A 9059-nucleotide genomic window follows, 5' to 3' on the forward strand; every position below is an offset into this window, starting at 1 on the left:
ACCTGAGGATAAGCAAAGATTTCCCAGAGAGGATACAGAATGCACTTATTAGAAAACAGTAAATTGATAAATCATACTTCACAAAATTTAAAATTTTACTCAAGAAAAGACATCATTAGAAAATGAATAGTCAAGACACAGACTAAAAGAAAATATTCAAAATACATTTATCTAACAAAGGACTTGCGATCGGAATATATGAAGACCTTCTACAACTCAGTAATAAGAAAAAAAGAAAACCTATTTTTGAAAAATGAGCAAAAGGCTTGAACAAACACCTCACAAAGGAAGACATACAAATGACCAATCGTCATATGAAAACTTTATTGATCATCAGAGAAATACAAATTGAAAATACCAACTCTACACCCACATTTGGGACAAAGATTTGCATCTTGTTTGTGTCCTCTGAGCCTCCAAAAATGTTTGCCAGGCTGACATGTCACCCGAGTGCAATGTGGATTTTTACCATGTGTGCTTGAAACTGTCCAACCGTAGGGCACCTGGGTGGCTCAGTCAGTTGAGCATCGGACTCTTGGTTTGGCTCAAATCTTGCAGTTTGTGGGTTCAAGCTTCACATCAGGCTATGCTTGGAGCTCGCTTGGGATTCTCTCTCTCCTTCTCTCTCTCTGTCCTTCCCCTGTCCATGCTTCTCTTCCTCTCAAAATAAAGAAACGTAAAAAAGAAAGAAAGAAAGGAAACAGCCATCCAATTATGAGACTCTGAAAGCTTGAAAGAGTCAGACATTTTGCAGATAAGCTGCTTTCTTGTATATTTCAAGCCTTATTTCTCTTCCATTAACCATCCACTTCTGGTGCTGGTGCCATCGATCACGTTCATATCAGGAATCCATCAGCGGCCTTGCACTTAGGTCATAATGCCAGTTAAGTCAGTTAAATGAGTGGCAACTTTCCTGGAAGCTCTTCCTGCACTGGGCGAGCTATATATGGAATATAACTATATATGGAAATAACTGTGAATGACATACATTTATTTCACAAAACTAAAAATAAAGGTGTCCCTAACTCAACATCCTTTTAGCCAGATACCAAAAATGTTCACAGCCACTCCGGTGGCACCTCCTACAGAGGCGAGTGTGACAGATGAGAAGTCAGATTGGAAAGAGACAGCGGGATTAACCCATTGTGGTTAAAATGCTGTACTTTCACAAAAACGTATGACCCTGTGGAAACATTGTTAGCACCGCACCAAGGGCCTTGTAAAAAGCCCGTTCAGGTCTGAGAGGTCCTGCCACGTTGGCTTTGTTAGTTCACGGTGAATCTGTTACAGGATCTTACAGCAGCCGCCTACAACCTTGGTTGCAAACACAGAACTCGTTCTTCTCAACAGTGCCCTCCTCCTACTTGATGTGGCTTTAGAAGGACCTCCCATCTTCTTCCTGACCCCACCTCCCTGCACTCCCCCTTGCTCTTGATTGGCTCCTGAGTGAGCCAGTCAGAGTACCCTCTCACATGCCCAGCATTAAATGGCCCAGAGACAGTCACCAGACCCAAGCAGGGGCCATTAGAACTAAAGATTGGGAAGCATATCAGTCCCTTCAATGCGAAGCCGTGGCATGCCAGCAGACATCATTGGCATCATCATTATGATCATCACCAAAATTGACTAACTACTCCACAGTACTTGCAATTCTATTTGTATTTTATGCAGTAAGCTCCAATATCATCCCCGTTATACAGGTGGGAACACTGAGGCTTGAGGAGTTTAAAAGACCTGCTAATGGAACCGAGCTAGTAAGCAGAAATGCTGCAATTTGAGCCTGGGGAAAATCGACACGAGGGCTCCCATGCTTAAGCACTACTCCACCTTGCCCATTTGATTTCTGTTGTGGGAGGAAGCTGGTCTTGAAAGAGTGGGGGCTGTGGTCCTGGGAACTAAAAAACAAAACAAAACAAAACAAACCCTGTGTTACCATAAATAGCAATCAGGTCTCTTCTCACGATCTCTCGGGGTCTATGTGCAGTAGGACGGGAGGAAGAGAAGATAATGAACCTATCCTGAGATCCTGATAACCCAGGCATTACCTTCCCTCCCAACCATCTTTCCCTTAACACACCTGGTTGCACAATGCTGATTTCCATTATTGCTGGCATCCTGTGGACTTTCCTCAGCATCTGAACCCTTCACTGCCCAGCGCGCATGGACCCACGAGTTAACAATTATGCACCGCGAGGGGACCTTCAGGAGCCTCTAGTCCACCCCTTCTGTTTTACAGTTGGGGAGACCAGTTCAGGCAGGGGGAGTGACTAGCCCAAAGTCACCCTCTGAGTAGGTGGCATGACCAGATGTCATAGCTCCCCAGTGACACCGGGTAGAAGGGCCAGGCCTGGTGTGGTTCCTACCTTGCAGGCTGCTTTGAGCTACAGGCTGGCTATCTCTGAAGAGGACAGCTGGTGGAAAGAAGACACAACCCATTTTCCTGATGTCACGGGGAAATGTGGCACTCCTTCCTGCCAAGAAATGTGAAAGATTTATTTTCTTGGTTAACAGCTGGCCACTAGGTTTTTATGCCCTGGAATCCCTGTCCCAGTAGAGAATATATATTGGCTTCCTAAGTCTGGCATGCACACTGTCAGGTATATAAACAGCCAGATTTGTTCCAAAACCCAGATTTGTGCAAAGGCCTCTAAATGTCCATCCATGAGCTATAACTCCACATTTTTGGCACAATCAACCCCACAGGGCTATGTTGCTTGTCAAGCTACAATGAAGACAGAACTGGGTGTAGAAAATATGGCAGGAGGACTGGACAAAGCCAGTTGACCTCAATTCAAGGGGCGGGCTAATGGAGCTGTGACTGATTAGGAGATTGTAGAGGACAGTGAGTAAGACCAAGGTCTTCGAGTTCAACTCTTTTGTTCAGAGCCTGTCTATACTACTTACTAACCAGAAAACCTTGGCAAATCACTCAACCTCTTTGTGCTTTAATGATCTTGCTTGTGAAGAGGAAGTATTAACAATACAGTCTGTGTTATATAGGCATGTTGTGAGAACCACACAAGTTGTCTTATGTGTGAATAACCAAGAACCATGATCCACTGCTACGATCAAGGACCTGCCATGGCTTTGTGCAACTCACAGCCTCCTTGAATCTTAATCACACTTCATGAAGTGCTTCTGAAGTCATATTGGTGAGGAAACAAGATGTCAGGGATGAGGTGCCCTTGCCCCCATTCCCATGGGGAATCATTCATCAGGGGAATTCCCCTGATGAATGATGGGAATGATGGGAATCCATCATTCACTCTTATCCTTTGTAAGGTATCTTAGCTTTGAGTTCAAGCTACCTTAGAGTTGGCTTCCATTTCCAACTTTCCTACTGCTACTACACAAAAATTATACGATGAGATGTCTAAGAGCTTTGACTGAGGCACCAAGGTACAACAGATTTTAGATGTCAAAGTGGGTATTGAGATAGCCCCTCGGTCACACTGGGGTAGGAAAGGGTCACACATGGAGTTTGGGAGATAGTTGGCAGGGAGTATGTCTTTGGAAAGGACAAGGGGCAGCCAATCCCACTTTTCTGGAGGATGGACAGTGTCTCCCCCTTTACTTCTAAAGACGGGCTTCAAGGAGATGACTCAGAGAGCACCCAAGGGCTCTAGCAGGTTATAAGTGGGTAACGCAGAGGACTGGTATCTCAAGGACAAGGGTTTAACTGACTGACCATTAGCACATGCCAACAGAGTATGGCTGTGTTGGAACTGGCTGCCCTCAGTTTGGCAGGAGAATCAGCTTTAGACATCTTTCAGACTCAGCTAGCATGAGCCAGTTCTTTCATAGGTCTGGGCCGGTTAAGAGAAACGAAACAGAATGGAGCAGTTGTCCAGGGCTAGCGAGAGTGCAGGGCTATTACCACTCTCCCGAACCTGAAAGCACACGGGAGGGAGAAGTCTCCAGAGCCCAGACGGAGTAGCTGCAGGGGAGGGCGGCTTGACAGGAGCTGTGGGGACTCTGCCAACCCAGGCAGTATAGCAGGGAGGGAGCTGGTGGGGAGGGGGAGAGACATCTCCCCTTGACTCCTCTCCCGCTCCCTGGTCGCCTGCTGGAACTTCCCGTTGGGTGGGGGACCAGTTGGAAGCCAGAGGCAGAAGACAAGGACACCTGTTGGTGGTCCATGCAGGTCAGTGAGGGAGATGGCTGGAGGGCGGATCTAAGGGGCCAGTGGAAGATTCCAGCACACACGGCACCCTTGGCCTGCAGCTCCTGGGGCCTGTCAATCTACCACCTCGGACCACAGCAGGTTTTGAAGGTCCTGTGACTGAGACAGAAGCTCCAGAAGGGTGGGGACTTTAACCGTCTGGTGTGTACTGGACCCCCAGCACCAGGAACAGCGTCTAACCCATAGCAACCATTGGTTGATTGAGTGAGGGGGTGAGGGAGTGAGTGATTGAATATTCTCCCTCAGGTATGGAAAATACCTCCCAAGCTGAGGGGATATGGCATCTGCTGCAAACAATATCCACACGAAAGTGCTTTGTCATTTAAGGAGAGAGGAGGGCCACTATGGCGCTCCTGGCGGATAAAATACTCAACACGCCCTTGCCAATGACAAGAGGACCAGAAGGAAGTTTGGCTAAAAAAAGAGCCAGAACACGGAGGGATGTCCCATCCGGACTCATAGGAAGCTCTTTGCTTAGAGGATCACCTTCTTTCGCCATCTGCTTGCTCTTCAACAGATCCTTGTGGAGCCCTCCTTGGCCCTGCTGAGCACTGGAGCCAGACTAATGAGCAAGAGAGTGCGGCGCCTGGGTCCTCCGGGAAGCGGGCGCCAAAGCCAAGTGAGGAACTGAAAAGGCTTATTGGGGTGGAAGGTCACGAAGGGCAGAGGAGTGCAGTGCAGATCCCAGTGCAGATCTGAACGTCAGCAGGGAGCTCCGGAGTAGGCTGCCCATCGGGGGAGCTCCCAGCTGGGGAGGAAAGGCAAGACCCGACTACCCTGCTGACTTCGGTCGCAGGCTGGGTCTCCGGTCCGAAGCTGAGGTGGAGGCTGAGGGAGCTGGAGCAGGAGGCTGCCCGTTTCCTGCACCCCTCCCCGTAGCAGGATGGGGGCTCTGTCCCGCACGAGGATGCAAACGGCACCCCTCCTTGGTTTCCCCACACAGACCCGGCCCCACCCTCATGGTCTGGTCTGTGCTCCGCTTCACAGAGCCGGGCGTGAGGTCCTTGGGAGAGCAAGGGCCGTGCGTTTTCCTCCTTTGCTGCCGTCCCTGTTGATGCCCCGGTAGCCAGATAGCCTGGAATCAGTGACTCACAAACTCCCTCCTTCGTTCATTCCTTCACTGTGATGGATACTGGGTTGGGCATTGGGACTGGATACAAAGACCACACAGAGGGGCGCCTGGATGGCTCAGTCGGTTAAGCATCCGACTTGGGCTCAGGTCACGAACTTGCTTTCGTGAGCCCGGGCCCCACGTCGGGCTCTGTGCTGACAGCTCAGAGCCCGGAGCCTGCTTCGGAATCTGTGCCTCCCTCTCTCTCTGCTCCTCCCCTGCTCATGCTCTGTCTCTCGCTCTCGCTCTCGCTCTCAAAAATAAATAAACATTAAAAAAACAACAACAACAAAGACCACGCAGATTTAACTCTGCCCTCAAGGTGAGGGCATTCAGCCAGGAATGACAGAAAAGACGTATTAAAATAACGGTAAATAAAGAGAGAAGCAGTGATGATGACTGATGGTGGTGGTGGTTGTCTAAATCAGTTGTGAGTGCTTAAATAACAGAAATCTATCTCTCACAGTTCTGGAGGTCAGGAAATCCAAGATTAGGTATTGGCAGATTTGATGTCCGGTGAGAGCCCGCGTCCTGTTTCTAAGACTGCGTCGTCTCAGGGATGGAGAAGGGTCAGGGATGTCCCAGGGGCCTTTTTTATAAGGCACTAATCCCAACCGCCAGGACTCCCCCCTCATGACCTAATTACCTTCAGAAAGCACCGTGTCCAAATGCTGTCGCATCGGGATCGGGTTACAACACAGAAATTTGCTGGGGGGTGGGGGGTTGGGGGGACACAGGCATTCAGATGAGAACAGTGGTGGTGAGGCCGGTGGTGGTGTGTGAGTCAGAGAGCAGCACAGAACCCCTTGACAGGGTCAGAGGAGGCCACGGTGACTTCCATCTCGAGCTATTCGACCGTGGTTTCTCGGAGACCGAGTTGCTCTGAGAATTCCACAAAGAGTGGCGCAGGGAGACTCAATTCAAGGCAATGGAAATCAAAGCCAGGGGTCACCAAGAGTGGAGTGCCATCTCAGGGGGCCCGGGCGCAGCTCAGCTGGCGTCGGGGAGCCACGGATCGATTTTAAGCAGGACAGCGGCTTGGTTGGAGTGGTGCTCTGGGAACAGAATCCTTGCTGGAATCGTGGAAATGGATCGAGGTGGTAGACATCAGGCCCGGGGAGGTAACGCAGTTCAGGGCTTGGTTGAGGTCCCCAGGCACTGGGGACACAGACCAGCGACACTGCAATGAGAATGGAAAACACTGAGGGACGGGCGAGAGACATGGAATAGCCTGTTGACTGGCACTCTGGTTAATTCCTAGACAGCCCTCTGCACAGTGTCTGGGCAACGGGACCGTGCAGAGTCCTGCCCTTGATGTTCCTGCCTCGAGGTAAAACAGCCTGAAGAGGGAAAGGGGCAGCCTTACTTGTTGCTGAATACGTGCCCATTAATTTTCATGTATAATGTCACTGAAACCTTGCAGTAGCCCAGAGGGCTAGGAATGATCACCCCGATGTTACAGACAAGGAAACGGAGGCACACAGAGGGTAAGGCATTCACCAAGTGAGTGACCAAGCCGGAACCTGAACCAAAATTGTCTGATACCAAAGGCTTTGGGGCTTCACGCACGTTGGCTTCCTGTTGCTAAGATTCTGCTAGTTCCCTGAAATGAAAACTAGGGACAGACTGACCCCCTGGGACTGGAATCACATGCACCTTCCAGAAAAGAGCCCAGCCGCTCAGTACCCATATCTCTCGTATGACTTTTTGCCTTTCTTTAAACACTTGGAGTTCTGGCAGGTTCCCCCACCCCCACCCCCATGGCGCCCGCAGAACCAACACAGCAGCGTTCAGTGGGATTTCTTAGAGAGCCTCTGTGAGCCCTTCCTCCCGCACCTGAAGGTGGCTTCCTCCGAAACTGCAGGGTCCACTGACTTGTTTACTCATGCGGCCAACCTGTGTGGACCATGCCGGGCTAGAGCTTTTCGGAGATGACCGCGACGTGGTCGCTGGCCACAGCTGAGTCGCAGCTTGGTGGGGGAAACAGACGGGTCACCATCCCATTTCCCAGGATGCTTCCTTGGCCTGGGGTGAAATGGAAAATAACAGGAAATTTCCTAGAAAAGGTGATGCTTCAAGAATGAGTAGGATTTGGTCATGGGATTAAAGGTAGAGGATGTTCTAGGTAGAGGAAACATCAAGTACAAAGGTGCCAAAAGGGGAGAGATGACGGGGCCATCTCCAGCTCCAGGGCAGACCTGTTGGCTCGTATGCCAGAACTTCCCAACTGCTGTGGAAGAACACTGGGTTGCCCAGAACTTGGCGTTTGGGTGGGGTTTTTACTTTATTTTTTTTTTTCAGATAACAGAGATTTTATTTATTTGTTGACTTCCTTACTGGGCTTCAGGCGCACAGAATTTGATTAAGCATAGTTCTTGTTTCTTTCTATCATTACCAGTTCATGTTCAAATCACTGAGTCGGTTTTTTTTTAGAGAGTATTTATTATGGAGGTATAGTTGACATACGATGTCTCGGTTTGAGGTGGACAACATAGTGATTCAACAATTCTTATTTTTACTTGTTTTTAATTTGAGTGTTTCTTTTAAGTAAGCTGTACACCCTGTGTGGGGCTTGAACACATGACCCCAAGATCAAGAGTCCCACGCTCTACCAACTGAGCCAGCCAGGTGCCCCCATGATCCAACGATTCTATACATTATGCGGTGCTTGGCATGATGAGTATAGTAACCACCTGTCACCATACAATGCTATTCCAATATTATTGACTGTGTTCCCTATGCTGTACTTTTTATCTCCATGACTTATTTATTTTCTAACTGGAAGTCCATACCCTTAATCCCCCTCACCTAGTTTGTCCATCCCCTCGCCTCTGGCAATCCCCAGTTTGTTCTTCATTTTTAACCTCAAAATTTTCTCAAAGTGTGGGCTTTTAGATTCCAGGATCGCATGATTCTTTCCAGGGTCCAGTTTTGGTGGTCTGAGTGAGCTACCTTCAATCGGTCGGATGCCATCCATGTTCATAAATGTGCCATCATCTCGACAGCCAGCCTCAACTTCTAAAACATTTATGAAACATGCTATAGGCCCTTATCCACCCTCTAAAATATTTAACAGCCAAGGTGAAGCAGACCTGCAAAGAGTGGGCTATAGCCCTGGGCTCACAGTGGCTCCATTCGGCATCAAGGCCCTCTTGAAATCGACTCTTTTGTTAGAAATCAAATATTAATATGAAAGGTGAATAATTCATTATTGAGGCTGAGTCCCTGAGAAACTCAGTAGAAATCCCTAAGAGGAGCTTTTGGTGCCCCAGTGACTATAGACCCAACTCTTTCTACCAAGTTCAGAGTGAGAGGTGCTGGGTCCAAGCATGGGCCCTGGTGCCAGGCCGCCCGGAACTGCCCACTAGCCCCGTGCTGAATGCCTCCCATGTGCTTCTCCAAACCACCCTCTATCCTTCTCCACTCTGCTTTGTGCTCCAAGAGGCTGAACTCCATGGACAGCATCAAGAGGTGCCCTTGACCTCCAGCTTCCAGTTGGGTTCAGCCAATGGGGAGCCCCAGGAGAGAATGCAGGAGTTGAGGAGAGGCAGGTTTGGGAATTGACTCCTTCGGCTCCCTCTCTGATGGATCACTATGGGCTCATTGGGAGGCCACATCTTCTCTAGAGTGGCCTCTCTAGACAGTTCTCTCCACGCCCTGGTAGCCACTCCCTCCTCTCACTCCTTCAGAATGGTGGTTACAGCTCCTTGAGATGTATGGCACCGTGCCTTATTATTGCCTTAAACTCTGTTCTTAGATCTGTAT

The 9059-nt window shown here is 49.2% G+C and overlaps 1 long non-coding RNA gene across 1 annotated transcript; it reads right to left on the reverse strand.

Moving 5' to 3' along the window:
• Window positions 1-303: 303 nt before the first annotated feature.
• LOC123386362 lies at window positions 304-2473 on the reverse strand. The gene is made up of 2 exons (XR_006600151.1): window positions 2364-2473; window positions 304-1895 (listed from the first exon to the last, which is right to left on the reverse strand). It is a non-coding gene; the product is annotated as an uncharacterized LOC123386362 (long non-coding RNA).
• Window positions 2474-9059: the final 6586 nt, after the last annotated feature.

This window comes from Felis catus, chromosome B3 (assembly GCF_018350175.1).
Source record: "Felis catus isolate Fca126 chromosome B3, F.catus_Fca126_mat1.0, whole genome shotgun sequence".
Lineage (NCBI taxonomy): Eukaryota > Metazoa > Chordata > Mammalia > Carnivora > Felidae > Felis > Felis catus.